Raw genomic sequence first — 15,138 nt, forward strand, 5'->3', positions numbered from 1 at the left:
CTCTCTGTCTCTGCCTTCAAGGGCTTGTGAATCGTCCTACTTTTGCCACCTTATTTCCGTGTTCTGCTTGATGTATTTCTATTACCGTGGGTACTAAGCGTTCTTTGTATTTGGCAACTACCCTTAGTCTCTCCTTCAGGCCGCCGATATCTATCACATAGAAAGCATTGTCCTTACCAAGAGGCTGAAATGTAAGATAATGTCAGGAGCTGGATGACAAATAATACGCAGTTGTCTTTGTTTGTTGGGTGAGCTTTTTTAAGGGGCGGGGGAATGGGAGGTTGGGGGTCAAGGGAAGGAGAGAAACTTCTTATCCCCTCCCCTGAAACTTTGCTGATTTCCCATTCCATCAAATAACCTTTATTATTTGGAAGGTAAGTTAGATTGCTAGGGGAGAGAGAGAAAGTGCTTTTGGGAGTGATTTGTAGCCAGCTAACAGTAGGAAGAGAAAAACTTGCAGGTACACTTCACCCCCTCTTGAACTCTTGGGGTCAAATTTCTTGCTGATTTAGAAATGTAGATCCAAGCTCCCATAATGCTCTTCTGTTTATAATATTCTCAGTTTGAAATTACAACCATTAAAAAAGGGAAATTACACAAACACAAACAAACAACCCCTAAGATGGAAGAAATCAAAACTCTTCACCTGACTCTACTGGAAATTATTTACTGAACTTTTTTTTTTTTTTTTTGAAACAGCAGAAGTGCACCGTTAATGCTGTTATAGAGGGTTTTGTTTCCTTAATCCAGGCCTGCACAACATTCAGCCTGTGGGCAATTGCAGTGCTTTCCCTGAGTGTCTGCTGCTCTCGGGGGTGGGGGCATTTTAATTATCCGTTGTTTGCAGCCACCTATTCCTGAGCTCCTTTGTGTGGTCTCTCTTCAAATCCAAAGCTTCCCAGTGCTCACTCGGTGCCCAGTTGTTTTATGCACAAGTTGTGCATAAGGTTTATACACAAGTTTTATGCCCAGTTGTGTTTTAGCACAAGGAAGGGTCTAAGGGCCATGCCACAAAAGCAACAGCAGGGAAGGAGGAGCCTTTGCACAACCCATCTCCTTGGTTTCCTCCTTGCTGAGGGTGGAAGTAAAAGCGGACGAGGAGAAGGGCTGTACGGAAGGCTTGAAAGTTTCCTTGGCTGGTTTGCTCACCTGCCTTCCTCTTGCCAGACCAGCTGAGGTACAACTACACATTCTCCTTTGGGCAGAACCTGCAACAACTGGAAGAGTTCCAGGTAGGGGTGTGTGAGATGGAGGAGGATGACAAGGGATCTAAATCAAGCAATTCAGTTTTATTTTCCGGTATACCTCCTTAAGCCTGGGATAGCCAGCATAATACACTCCAGATGTTGACAGACTAGGGTTCCGTTCATTCCAGATCATTGGCCATGCTGGCTGGGATGGATGAAAGTTAGAGAACCGCAGCATCTGGACGGTTTCATGTTAGCTATCCCTGCTTGAAAGCTTAAAATGTTTTAAAAATATCTTTTAGGTGGGTTGGGAGTCTTAAGAGCTAAAGGTGACATAACAGGAAAGTCCTGCTCCCCACTTTCAAGCACCTGCACCCCTTTGTTAATTTCAATTGACATAGCAGTGCTACTGAAGGAAATGTGTAGCTTTTTCTACTTGCTGCTCTAAATCTGCGGCCTTCTTCTTCTTCTTCTTCTTCTTCTTCTTCTTCTTCTTCTTCTTCTTCTTCCTCCTCCTCCTCCTCCTCTTCTTCTTCTTCTTCTTCTTCTTCTTCTTCTTCTTCTTCTTATCATCATCATCATCATCTTTCCTTCAGGAGGACATATGATAGTTTGGGACAGGGCTTTTTTTTCAGCCGGAGCTCAGCTCTGGTGGACACCATTGCCATTCTAAGAGAACAAGGGAGAGGTTTGGGGTTGAACTCTGGCACCTCTTTTTCTAGAAAAACAGCACTAGTTTGGTCATGTGATCAGAAAAGCAGCATTTGTAGCAAGGGTTAAATGCTCCATCCCCTCTCATCCCCACTGTTCCAATTAAAATTAACCACCCCCTACTGCTTTGCTCTGTATATGCTTGTATGTGTAGATAGTAGTCATTCTGATTTTTTCGCAAGGACAAAGTTGCATCAAGCAATTGCTCTCCCATCAGTTTCAGTTCATGTTCCTGTCGTTTCCTTGTTGGAAAAAGGTGGTTTGGGGTTGGTTGTCCAAGAGCTCCAAACCAGCTCTAAATGTGCAACTTGGGTGTGCCAGTCTGTGATTGATTCTCGCCCCAAAATAGTGACAGTCTGGAAGTGCACTAAGAATGGGAGAAGCGCAGACAGAAGTCCCTCACTCTGTAAGAAATGGTTAAATGGATGCTGCTTGCTGAATGACCGTATTTTTCGCTTCATAGGGCGCACCTGACCATAGGGCGCACCTAGTTTTTAGAGGAGGAAAACACACAAAAAACATTCTGAATCAAATGTTGCACTAAACTATTTAAAGCAGCAAAGCGGGCGGCTCCTGTCCACTTTGCTGCTTTAAAGTGAGCCTCAGAGGAGGGTAGGAAGGGGAACCAAGGCTTATCTAAGTCCAGTTAATAATGCTGAGCCTGACTTATGGCCATCGAGATTAGCCTGGCCGTCTCAGTGGAAATCTGGGGAGGCTGGGGTGGACTTTCCAGTGGTCAAAGTGTGGTTGTGTCTTCCTGCCCGGCATCTATTCTCTGCCCTCTTTCCCCCCTGCACCCCCGCACCCTGCTTTGAGGGAAGGAAGCGGAGCCATGGATCCTCTGCTCACAACTGCAGTGGATTCCCTCCACTTTGAAGCAGGAAAGTGGGAGAGGAGCTGCTTACAGAGTGTAAGCTGCTCTCCTCCCACTTTGCTGCTTCAAAGGGAGCCCGGGAGGAGGGAATCCGCTGCATGGATCCCCTTCCTTCCCTCCTCCGTGGTTGCTTTGAAGCAGGAAAGTGGGAGAGGAGCTGCTTACAGAGTGTAAGCTGCTCCCCTCCCACTTTGCTGCTTCAAAGGGAGCCCGGGAGGAGGGAATCTGCTTCAGTGGCAAGCAGTGGAGGATCCATGGTCCCCTTCCTTCTCTCCTCCGTGGTTGCTTTGAAGCAGGAAAGTGGGAGAGGAGCCGCTTACACGGGTTTAAGCTGCTCCCCTCCCACTTTGCTGCTTCAAAGCAAGCCACGGAGGAGGGAGGGACGGACGGAATCCCCTTCCCTCCCTCCTCCCCGGCTCAGGTCAGCAGCAGCGGCTCTTGCTGGCTTTACAATGAGCCGGAAGAGCTGCGCAGAGCGTGTCAGCAGCAGCGGTTCTTGCTAGCTCCGCTCCATAGGACGCACAGACATTTCCCCTTACTTTTTAGGGGAGGAAAAGCGCGTCCTATGGTGCGAAAAATACGGTACTATGAAAAGCTGTCTTTTTACCAGCCCTTGTTTACCCAAATCAAGGTCCAGAACCAACCTGGGAATGGAAGTGAAACCTTTCGGACATATTTTTATCATTCGGAACAATTAATGCTAGATGAAGTGATGAAATGGTGACCTTGGGCTAAAGAGCTCTCCTCTCCCTGCCATTATCAAGTTAAGGATCTGATCTCTACATTTTCATGTGCCTACAACTTGACCTTAAAGAGAAACTAGCCTTTCCTTACCCTTCTCTATTTGCAGGCCACCACCACCTTTTCCACTGGCTGGGGAAACTTTGCAGCCAGACCTCTCAGTGAAAGTGGCACACTCTGCTCCCACCTCTAGCAGAACAATCTGCTAACTCTCGCTGCTGGAAGAGGAGGTGGTGACAGCAAAGGGAGCAGGTGAAAGAATTGCCAGGAAGGGGGATAGACTTTTGGGCTGTCATCTGACAGTCCTGTTAGGAAGGCACGCTCTGTGTGTCTGCTTATGAGGACCAGAAGGCAAAAATGCTGGTCAGGTCAGTTTTTATTTAGCTTTGCTTATGCGAGCCTCTTGGGACAGGGTGTTGAGCAGGAAGCTTGTCTGTTTTCCAACCGGTGTCTTATGGTAGCATATGTATGTTGAAGCTGAGAGTTTTATACTGAGATGTAGCTCAGTGGTAGAGTCTCTCTGTCTTGCATGCTGAAGACCCCAGATCCAATCCTGGCATCTCCAGGTAGGGCTTGGGTATGCCTGCTGCTTGAAATTCTGGAGAGTTGCTGCCAGTCCCATAGACACTTGTTGTTTAGTCGTTTAGTCGTGTCCGACTCTTCGTGACCCCATGGACCAGAACATGCCAGGCACCCCTGTCTTCCACTGCCTCCCACAGTTTGGTGAAACTCATGCTGATAGCTTCGAGAACACTATCCAACCATCTCATCCTCTGTCGTCCCCTTCTCCTTGTGCCCTCCATCTTTCCCAACATCAGGGTCTTTTCCAGGGAGTCTTCTTTTCTCATGAAGTGGCCAAAGTATTGGAGCCTCAGCTTCATGCTCTGTCCTTCCAGTGAGCACTCAGGGCTGATTTCCTTCAGAATGGAGATTTTCTTGCAGTCCATGGGACTCTCAAGAGTCTCCTCCAGCACCGTAATTCAAAAGCATCAATTCTTCGGCGATCAGCCTTCTTTATGGTCCAGCTCTCATTTCCATACAGCAGAGTTCAAAATTAGCCAGGTGCATTTTGCACCTAGCTTTTGGCCACTTTTGACCACGGGAAGATGCCTGGGCACCAGGAAGGTGCCTGACATCTCTACCATCTGGAATTGCATGAAGAGGGTTCCTTGGGTCTGGATTGTTTTCATACACTAATACCACATCCTGTAGAATTCTATCCGTTACATTTTACTTGCGCAACCGGAATGAATTTCAGGAACCAAAATGCTTTTTTCTTTGCTGCCTGAGCAGGAGCAGTGAACAACGTTACAGTGAATTGTTGTAGCTTGTCTTCACTTGGCCCACCTCATTGTCCTGCTCACAGTCGTGAAGAATATCCCTACATTATGAATGGTCTGTGTCACCATTAAAGAAAAAGAGGTGGTGGCAGGCCAATATATATGTGGGCTGTCTCTGGAGCAAGTGACTTTTCTTCTTTAAGTTCTCAAAGCTCTTAACCTAGCTCAGGGTTGTCATCTGAACTAGCTTAACAATCACAGTCAGTCTGTCATTTGAAGAACTTTAGAGCTGTCTTGCCCCCAAAGGGCAAGTAGACATTCCGTTTTGGTGTAATCTTGGTTTAAGAAGCCATTTGGCACCTAGCTTATATACAGTACCTCGGTTTAAGTACTTAATTCGTTCCGGAGGTCCGTTCTTAATCTGAAACTGTTCTTAACCTGAAGCACCACTTTAGTTAATGGGGCCTCCTGCTGCCACCGTGCCACCAGAGCACGATTTCTGTTCTCATCCTGAAGCAAAGTTCTTAACCCGAGGTAATATTTATGGGTTAGCGGAGTCTGTAACATGAAGCGTATGTAACCTGAAGCGTATGCAACCTGAAGTGCATGTAACCTAAGGTACCACTGTATCTGAGTTTCTAGCACTGGTAGACAGTAGTAAACTGGATGAACTCAGTGGAAGGCAGCTTTCAATGTTCATGTTGATGGAGGAGAACAGCCATGTGAAATGTTGGCAGCAAACTGGCTGCTCTGGGATTAGCTTCTTTTAATGGACTGAAACAGATGATACTCCTCAAGCAGCCTTGCATTTTGATCAGTTGTCGGGTCACATATTTCACAGCGATATTAGCTGAGCTTTGTTGACAGCAAGGAGTTAACACACAAAGGACTTTGTGCTTGCCCCTTCAAAAGTCGCTGGGTCAGACTGAATGCTGACTCTGCACGATGAGAATCTCATTTTACCTTCCGAGCCAAAGAAGACCTTGTGCCAGGGAGTGACACTTGATTCATAATACTGCCGGCGTTACAAGCAGGGCAAATCCATATTCCAAACCAGGTAATTATGACTTTGGAGACATCTCTAGCTTGCAAGCCTGCTCTTATATTGCATCTTTCTTGAGTTACCAGTGAGTATAGCTAAAGCATCTCTCATTTTGATAATTATCAGTAGTGTTTTTTTGTAGGCTGTTGCTTCTTACATAAAACCAGGGATGTTTTCTGCGACCATAGAGGTAAAAGAGATAGTTTGTCCGCTGTGAAGGCAGAGGAGCATATTTTAAAGCGGCAGGGAGTGACCTTTCTACCTTTTTAAAAAAACAAAAACAAAACCCTACCCCAGTGAGCTTCTTAACGATTCCTAGTAGCAGTTAGGACCTAGAAGAAATATCAGTGGAAAGAATGTGGAAGAGAATGAATAAAGTGTCAGGCAAGCTACCTGAAAGGTAGACTGTACCAATAGGAATCTTATACAGTAGGCGTGCTTTCTGTTTATATGAGGACACCAGTGGTTATGTGGCATTTTACAGAGTACAAGAGGAGCTCACAAATAAATTTTAGGTCAGGAACAGGTGGGAGAAACAAACCAGGAGCTCTGCTTACTGTGGTGGCCAAGCATTGAATCCTGGATATATTTTTTTAAAAAGCCATGGTTTGTTGGCTTGCATATCCTAGCTTGTTGGTGAACAACTGGCCAATATTCTGGTTCAGACATGTTTTCCCAGTGACAGCAATGGGGATTTTTACAAAACATTTTGAATTGGAAATCATCCTTTTTTGTAAAAAAAAAAAAAAAAAAAAAAATCCTGCGCAAATTAGTGTTTTCAGTCTTCATCAGAAAATTTCCAATTCCCTGCAGAGGGATTGGATTTAGCACGTTCAGTTTCCTTTTATTTAGTAAACAAAACTGTAAACTTGCCAAGCTTGCCTACTGCTGCATTTTCAGCTAGTGCATCCGTTCATTGTTGCTAATGAATTTTAAGAAATATAAAATTCCCACAGGGATTTCCCCCTCTCTGCTTCACTGGCTAGATGCCCTGTTTATTGTGACGTGCAAACGTGGCTGTGTGGTTGTTTCAGTTGTGCATGCTCAGAGTTCCATTAGGGCATTAGCTGGTTTTTGGACAGATGTTCTGGGAAGCAGTCCCAGGCACAGGGCAGCGAGGGAGAAGTGATGGAACTGTTGGAGGATGCAGGAAACCTTTGAGCAGCTACAAGTGGTGGAACTAGATGAGCAAAGGTCATTGGCAGGATTGTATCAGGAGATGGGGGTGGCGGGGGCAAAGCTATGGAGGAGGTTGAAGGACCTTGTGCTGAATGTGGAAACAGACAGAAAGAAGTAGAGAGATAAAATTTGCCAAATCATTTTTATTGCTTTTTCCAGATTGTACCTAATCAGCCACAAATTAAAACAAATTTAATACAGTTTCCCCCCAAAATTGGTTTCACGCCCTCTATTCTTGATGTGTCCAGTTTCCTCCTGTTGCTGCTTTATTTTCTAATACATGTTCCATTAAACTACTTTATCCCTAACCATCGGCTATCCGCTTGCCTATTCCCGCATGTGCAATATTTCAACATTTGCAATTTCTACAAGAGAGGTTACTCCACCACAAAGTGTCAAATCCACAATAGATCAGTAATGATCATTTCTAAAACCAATTCCTTTCCTGGGTGGAGATTTCAATGAGTGGTGTTGCATGATCAGAGTGGTGACAGAGGCACGTTATTACAGTGGCAGAGTGCTTGACAGATGTGAGGGGACCCAGGTGATACAGCGGAAGACCAAAGAGGAGGAGGCTGTAGTCTAGGTGAGAGATTACCATGGCGTAGACTTGAGTTCCTGCGGTGGGAAGGGCCGCGTTTTTTGCAAAGCAACACAATGTAGCTGTGGACTCCGTATGAGGAACAAAGGAGGGGGAGAAAAACCAAGGTTACATGCCTGTTCAACAGGGTAGATGGCAACATTGTCGACGAACAAAGAAAGTGTGCAGGGTGAAGCAGGAACAAAGAAAGGAGGCTTGGGAGGAAAGATGAGAAGTACAGTCTTGAGAAGATTGAGACTGAGACAACAATGAAGCGTCCAAGCAGAAATATTGGAGAGACAGCTGGAGACGTGAGGTTGGGGCGAGGGAAGTGCTTCAGGGGGAGCTGTGCTGAAGACCTGGTGTATCAAAAACTCAAGAGCATTGCCTTGAAACTAGGAGAAAAGAACCCTAACAAGACAGCAAGCATAGATTAAAGCCATTCATGCCTGGATGTGGGTCTGTTCTGGACTGGCGTCTGAGCCACAAACACGAGTTTGAACTAGCCGGAATTTATCCTTTGATCATGTGGCTTCTGACATCTTTTCAAAACTCTTCCGCAAGGCTAGCCTGCCATTTCTGTACTGTGACTAATTGTACCGTGCTGAATTTCCCAGTGTAATAGTTATACTTTTGAACTCTGGCAGAGGAGATGTTGTTTGGCTTGGAGGATTGTGAAAGTCATCTTAATGGGGAGAGATGTGGTGAGTTTTTTTGGTTGGGTTCATCTGGACTGCATTCTGCAGATTACCTCTTAATTCTCAGGGAAGCGCTTTGGCTAGCAGGCTCTAACTTTGTCAGAATCACTTACGGCTTTCATTCTCCATGTGAGGCAGACCTCCTGCAAAGGCACAAAGGGTTTCCCGGGGAAGACAAGCTCCTTTTATAATACCTTCCAACCAATATGAAGGAAGAGATTGCACCCCGTGCCTTTTCCCCCTCTTTGCCAATAAGCAACGGAGCCTTATGTACTGGAAGTTACTTTTACATCCTTGCAAGACTTTTGTCACATCTAAGCAGGCACTTCCTGTCCCAGTTCTTATTACTATATATTTTTTTTAGAAAATAATGTCCAAGCAGCACATGAGAGTGGCATACCCGTGTCTTTAAATGCAAAGTGGCCTTTAAACAAAAATTCTAGCCAGGAAATCAAAGCAACACTTTCTTTGCAGCAAAGGAAGAATTGGGAGTAGACTTTGAGTGCACTCCCAGTTCTTCCTCCTTTTAAATAATAATAATAATAATAATAATAATAATAATAATAATAATAATAATAATAATAATACCCTGCCCATCTGGGTAGATTTCCCCAGCCACTCTGGGCGGCTTCCAACAAAATATTAAAATACAACAATTCATCAAATATTTAAAGCATCCCTAAACTGGGCTGCCTTCAGATGTCTTCTAAAAGTCAGATAGTTATCTGACGTGAGAGCGTTCCACAGGGCAGGCGCCACTAACGAGAAGGCCCTCTGCTTGGTTCCCTGTAACTTTTCTTCTCACTGTGAGGGAACTGCCCGAAGGCCCTCTGCTCTGGACCTCAGTGTCTGGGCAGAACGATGGGGGTGGAGACGCTCCTTCAGGTATACTGGGCCGAGGCTGTTTAGGGCCTTTTAGGTGTGGTTTGAACTTTCCCATGCCTGATATGACATCAAGTCCTGCAAAAGTGGATGTGGTTTATGCGAAACAACATGGCGGACCACCCTGTGGTTCAGAGGGACTCCACCACAAATCTTGAAGGGCCAAAGGAGTGTGGAGGTAGGAGGTGCTGGAGCCTTTCCCCAAGTCCCCCCCCCCCCGCCTACCCATGCACACATAATTGGGATCATCCTACTCATCCACAGAATGTCAAAAGACAATTGCCTCCCATTGAGGCCTCCTTAAGAAGGGTAGGCCTTCACGTAATGCAATCCTTGTTGCAAATATTACACACTATAGCTGGAAAAAGAAAGATAATAAAAAGAACCATCGCTGTTGCGATGTTCCTGTTTTTCTCTGCAATTTCTGTCATGACAGTCAGCTTTTGTTTCCTCAGAGTTGGAGGAGACAGCAAAATATCATTTTTCTTCCCGTTACAAAAGAGAATGAGAGTTGTATTCCCAGAAATCCCTGCAGTTTCTTGGAAAGGGAAAAGAAAAGAGAAAAAGGAGGGACTGCTGCCACTTGAGCCGGTGGATTATTTTTTTAATGGTTTAATTGTTAATTCAGATCCCAAACGTTATGTCTACATATTTGGGGATATACGTAACACATACACAGTCACAGTCTCTCGCTCTCCATTCAAAACACTGCAGCAGATGTCAGGAGTTGGCACAAGTTGAGAGAGAGAGGGGAAAAACATACACAAAACACTTTTGTAACAGCATAGCTAAGGCCTCCCCAGTATATGATGGTGGTAGCAGGTTCACATTTTTAAAACATGAGCCAGCCCCACCCAGATATAATGCAGGAAGGAGGGATAGTCAACTGAGATTGAAAAACAGGGTCAATTGGGCAAGCAGGGGACCAAAACCTCTGAGACAGTTCATATTTTTAGACCCACCCCCCACCCAGGCTCTTTTTTTGTGAAAGTAGTGTTTTATTTCTTTTTAAATAACTGAATTCAGTTTAAGCAGTGGTTTTGCTTTTATTTAGATGTGAAAGCCTAGACATATTTCCCCATCCTCAAAAAATGACCTTTCTAAATATTTCTAACATTGGTGGGGGGGGGTAAAACTCTAAAAGAAAAACATTGGGGGGGGGCACACTGAGGGAAAACCTCCAACAAAGTAGTTTCTCTTTTGGGATGAGTGAAATGCTTTGAAAGACAATATTTTATTCATTCAGGGTGTGTAGTATGAAGAATTTTATATGCCAAGTTTTTAAAAAATGTATATAATGGTGTATTTGATGCATTACACTGTATACATTTTCTCCATGTTCTCCCCACCCCTCCCACTGAGTGGCTTTAGAGACCTTGCATCTCTTAATACATATACAAATAAATTCACACAAGCACAAAACCATTCTGGCTTATTCCATAATGGTATTATGTAACCAAATCAATCATTGTCAATTCAGCCAAGTGAGATGACCACATGGAGATTCAGGTGGCAAGTGGATGACTCACCTGTAAATGTTCTCCTCCCCTGAGTTTCTAATTACAAGGAGAAAGAGGACTTTCCTATCTCAGTTTGTTTTGCAAATAATATATATTTTTGTATGCAGCCTTTACCACGTCATGCTATACTTGTTTACACTAGTAAACTCAGTTTATACAGTGGTACCTTGGGTTACATACGCCTCAGGTTACATATGCTTCAGGTTACAAACTCCGCTAACCCAGAAATAGTACCTCGGATTAAGAACTTTGCTTCAGGATGAGTACAGAAATTTTGCTCCGGCGGTGCGGCAGCAGCAGGAGGCCACATTAGCTAACGTGGTGCTTCAGGTTAAGAACAGTTTCAGGTTAAGAACAGACCTCAGGAACGAATTAAGTACTTAACCCGAGGTACCACTGTATTGCACAAGCATGGACACACACTGCTGTTAGAAAACAACTTCCTCCCCCATGATCCAGCAATCTGGTGAGACAGTGGACGCCTCACAGCTCATGTGTGTTTGGGTCCTGTGTTGTGCTGGGGTGCTTGTCTCAATGGCAAAGGAAATGTGATGCTCTGCATTTTGACTGCTTAGTTTTGGAATAATGCCCCTTCTGCTTCCCTGCCCCCGGAAGCACCTTGGGGGATCCCATTCCAATTGTTAACTTTTGTGGGTGTGGGCCATTTTGTGACATACCTACAGAGAGATGAGCAAATACCTTATGTTTCACACAATCTTCTAATTTGCACATTCCATGCCTCTAATTGTTTTGAGTTATTCTTCCAGTCCATTATATTGAGGGAGGAAAATTAAAGTCCCATTTTCCATTATTCTAGAAGTCTGTGTACTTTAGTTCAATTGCGTAGCAGATCTAAACTTTCTAGCTAATGTTGTTGAAGCCTGTTTAAAATTTCAGGGAAGATTTCCATGTTATCTGTGGCTGGACAGGAGTGTGCCCCCCAAAATCAAAACGTATCAGCAAAGTTCATGCTCTTTGAAAAAAACCATAGAATTGTAGAGTTGGAAGGGATCCCGAGGATCTTCTAGTCTAACCCCCTGCAATGCAGGAATCTTTTGCCCAACATGGGTCTCAAACCCATGACCCTGAGGTAAAGATTCTCATGCTTTACCACCTGAGCCATAAGAGTACTTCCAGAAGACCTGTTTATTGAGCATTCATTCTGATTTGTTTGTGGGGAGGCTAAGACAGTGTTCCATCAAAGCAGTTGTTGTCCCACACTGCCCACTTCATTTTCCTGTCACTTTCCTTACAGCTAAAAGTTTGGGGAGTGGGGGTTGGGAGAGAGGAGAAATTGGTTAGCTGTGCAAGACCTTCAAATCACCTTTAATCATCCAAGCTTAATTTACCAGCATGTGATTTGATACTGCCTGAAATTAGTGACCATCTAGAAGTGTCATGATCCTGACATGGGGTAACTGTGCCCCTTTAGGACCAGGTGCGCAGCCTGGGAGTCATTTTGGACTCACAGCTGACCATGGAGGTGCAGTTCAATTCTGTGTCCAGGGCAGCTGTCTACCAGACCCTGAGACCCTACTTGCCCGCAGACTGTCTTGACAAAGTGGTGCACGCTCTGGTTATCTTCTGCTTGGACTACTGCAATGCCCTCTATGTGGGGCTACCTTTGAAGGTGACCCAGAAACTACAACTAATCCAGAATGCGGCAGCTAGAATGGGAGTGGCCACTGAGACCACATATCTCCAGTCCTGAAAGACCTGCATTGGATCCCAGTACGTTTCCAGGCACAATTCAAAGTGTTGGTGCTGACCTTTAAAGCCCTAAATGATCTCGGTCCAGTATACCTGAAGGAGCGTCTCCACCCCCATTGTTCTGCCCAGACACTGAGATCTAGCGCTGAGGGCATCTGTCAGTTCCCTCACTGCGAGAAGTGAGGTTAGGGGCCTTCTCAGTAGTGGAGCCAGCCCTGTGAAACGCCCTCCCATCAGATGTCAAAGAAATAAACAACTATCTCACTTATAGAAGACATCTGAAGGCAGCCCTGTTTACGGATGTTTTTAATGTTTGATGTTTTATCATGTTTTTAATATTTTGATAGAAGCTGCCCAGAGTGGCTGGGGAAACCCAGCCAGATGGGTGGGGTATAAATAAATCATCATCATCATCATCATTACCTGAGTTTTATTTCATGGGGAAAAAGTGATATTCCTGCTCCTGAGTGTGTGGGGGGGGGGGCAAGGGGAACCTACTAATGCAAATCTGGGGGGAAAACCATCCTTAGCATAGCCAGTGTGGTGTAGTGGTTAAGAGCGGTAGACTCGTAATCTGGTGAACCAGATTCACTTCTCCTCTCGTCCACATGCAGCTGCTGGGTGACCTTGGGCCAGTTACACTTCTTTGAAGTCTCTCAGCCCCACTCATCTCACAGAGTGTTTGTTGTGGGGGAGGAAGGGAAAATGAGATTGTTAGCCTCTTTGAGACTCCTGAAGGGGAGTGAAAGGCGGGATATCAAATCCAAACTCGTCATATTGCTGATAGTATGGATTATGTCAATCTTGTTAAAGTAGCCAGTTGCATACTCCTATTCCTGGGTTGAGCAGAGCAGAGCTCAGAAAGGGCATGGTAGTTCTGTGGCATTATCTAGCATTGGGTGGTGGCTGTTGTTGTTTAGAGAAATAAAGTGAGAAGGGATGAATACTTGCTTTCCCACCCAGGAGGGGGGGAAAACAGGAGACGCTTGGGGGTAGGTATATGGAAATGTTCATGTCAAAGGTTGAAGCAGCTGAACAACATTGCTGAGGTTATTGTGATGTGTGAATAAACAACTGCAACAGATGCCCTTGGAGCACGCTGTTTCCTTTTAACAATTTAATATTGATTTTATCTCAGCATGGGCCTGTGAAACCTTTTGTTGCTGCGAATCTTACCATTTCTTCTGATACACACACCCTGTTTGAAATGCCCTGCCTGGTCTTGTCTGAATGTAGCATTGCTGGCTACTGAGAGATTTCAGTAACACAGCTCCATGAAATGTGAGTTCTTGGCATAGTTCAGGGTTGGCGGGGGGTAGCAGCAGGACTCCCTTGTGTGTCAGTAACTGGGAATTGGTGGCCGTGACGTGGGGTTGCCATATGTCCTCTTTTTCCAGGACATGCCCTCTTTTTCATGGGTTTGTAAAACAAGAGTCGTCATAGCAATCCGTAGTTAAAAGCAGAAAGTCTGCAAACGTATCCTCTTTTTTGCTCTTCCAAATATGGCAACTCTAGCAGTGTGAACAGCTCAAAAGTTGCAAACTTGCACAATATGTGGGACAGACCTGGGAGATACAGTGTGACTACTTTAGGGAAAGAATGTAGTTCTGGAACGTTTTACAAAGCGGAGTATTTTCTTATTAACCTCTGTGTTGATTGTGCTTTATTATTCTGTGCCTGCACCCCGTTTAGTGGTAGATAATATGTGTGCATGTGTGTAGCTTCCTTATACTGGTCCATCTATTCCAGTAGAATAATAGAATTGTGGAGTTTTGACAGAACCCAAGGAATGCAGAAAACTCAGCTAAAGCATCCATAGCAAATGCCATCCAACCTCTGCTAAAAAACCTCCAAGGAAGGTATTATGTACTCTGCATAGCAATGCTTCATCCAGGCAGAAGTCTTCCCAGTTGCCAGGGATCCTTTGAACTGAGGATGCCAAAGATTGAGTCTCTGAATGCAGTAAAATGGTTCTTGACTGCGCTTTGGTCTCTACCGGTTAGGAAGATGTCAACACAGCACCACAAGTGTTGGTGCTGACCTGGTAACTGGAGACCTGATCTCTCTCTTCCCCCCCTTAAACACATCCACCCACCTCTGGACATTGGTGCAGCAGCAGGAAGCAAAGAGTACCCTCATTTTCAGATGCTGCAGAGCTGCATGGTTTTGATAGTGCGACCCTCCTCTATGCATACTGTTGAAAGGTGAAGTCCCAGGAAGAGTTTACTTGACAAGCTTGGTTCTGCTGTGCTTATTTGGAAGGTGGCATTAAGTCATTATAAGACACTGTTTATTCTGCTGTGTTTAAACTTGGTCTGAAATATCAGGGCTGCGGGTAAGCTTTATTTGGCAACTCTCATCTTTTGGTTAAATGAGCTGCTGCTATGTACATAGACTTGTTTTGTTTTGTGCATACAGACACACACACACACACACAGAGGCCAAAAAGTGACTCAGGATTATTTATAAAGTAGGAGAGGAGGAAGGCAGGTGAAGAGTCCCTTTTTAATTATAAGTGTTTCCTGTGCAGCTACAAGCTATAAAACAAGTTCCTGCTGCATCTGTTTCAGGCTTTGACTTGTGAATATTGTTTTTCAGTATCCAAGTAAAGTAGAGATGGCTTCCATTTTGTCTCTTTTCTTGTACGCTGCCTTCAAGATGGCAGGAGATGTTTTTAAATACGTCTTTAGGGATGTAAACTTTATGGTGTGCTCTGTTCAGCGTCAGTGTCTTC

General features: G+C 44.8%; 1 protein-coding gene across 3 annotated transcripts in view; it reads left to right on the forward strand.

Annotated features, from left to right (window-relative positions):
* The window catches only part of ELOVL5 (ELOVL fatty acid elongase 5), a 214,622-nt gene that overhangs the window by 174,779 nt on the left and 24,705 nt on the right, over window positions 1–15,138 (forward strand). The window lies entirely within an intron of this gene.

This window comes from Podarcis melisellensis (genome assembly GCF_964234715.1).
Source record: "Podarcis melisellensis genome assembly, chromosome: 3".
In the NCBI taxonomy this organism is placed as follows: domain Eukaryota; kingdom Metazoa; phylum Chordata; class Lepidosauria; order Squamata; family Lacertidae; genus Podarcis; species Podarcis melisellensis.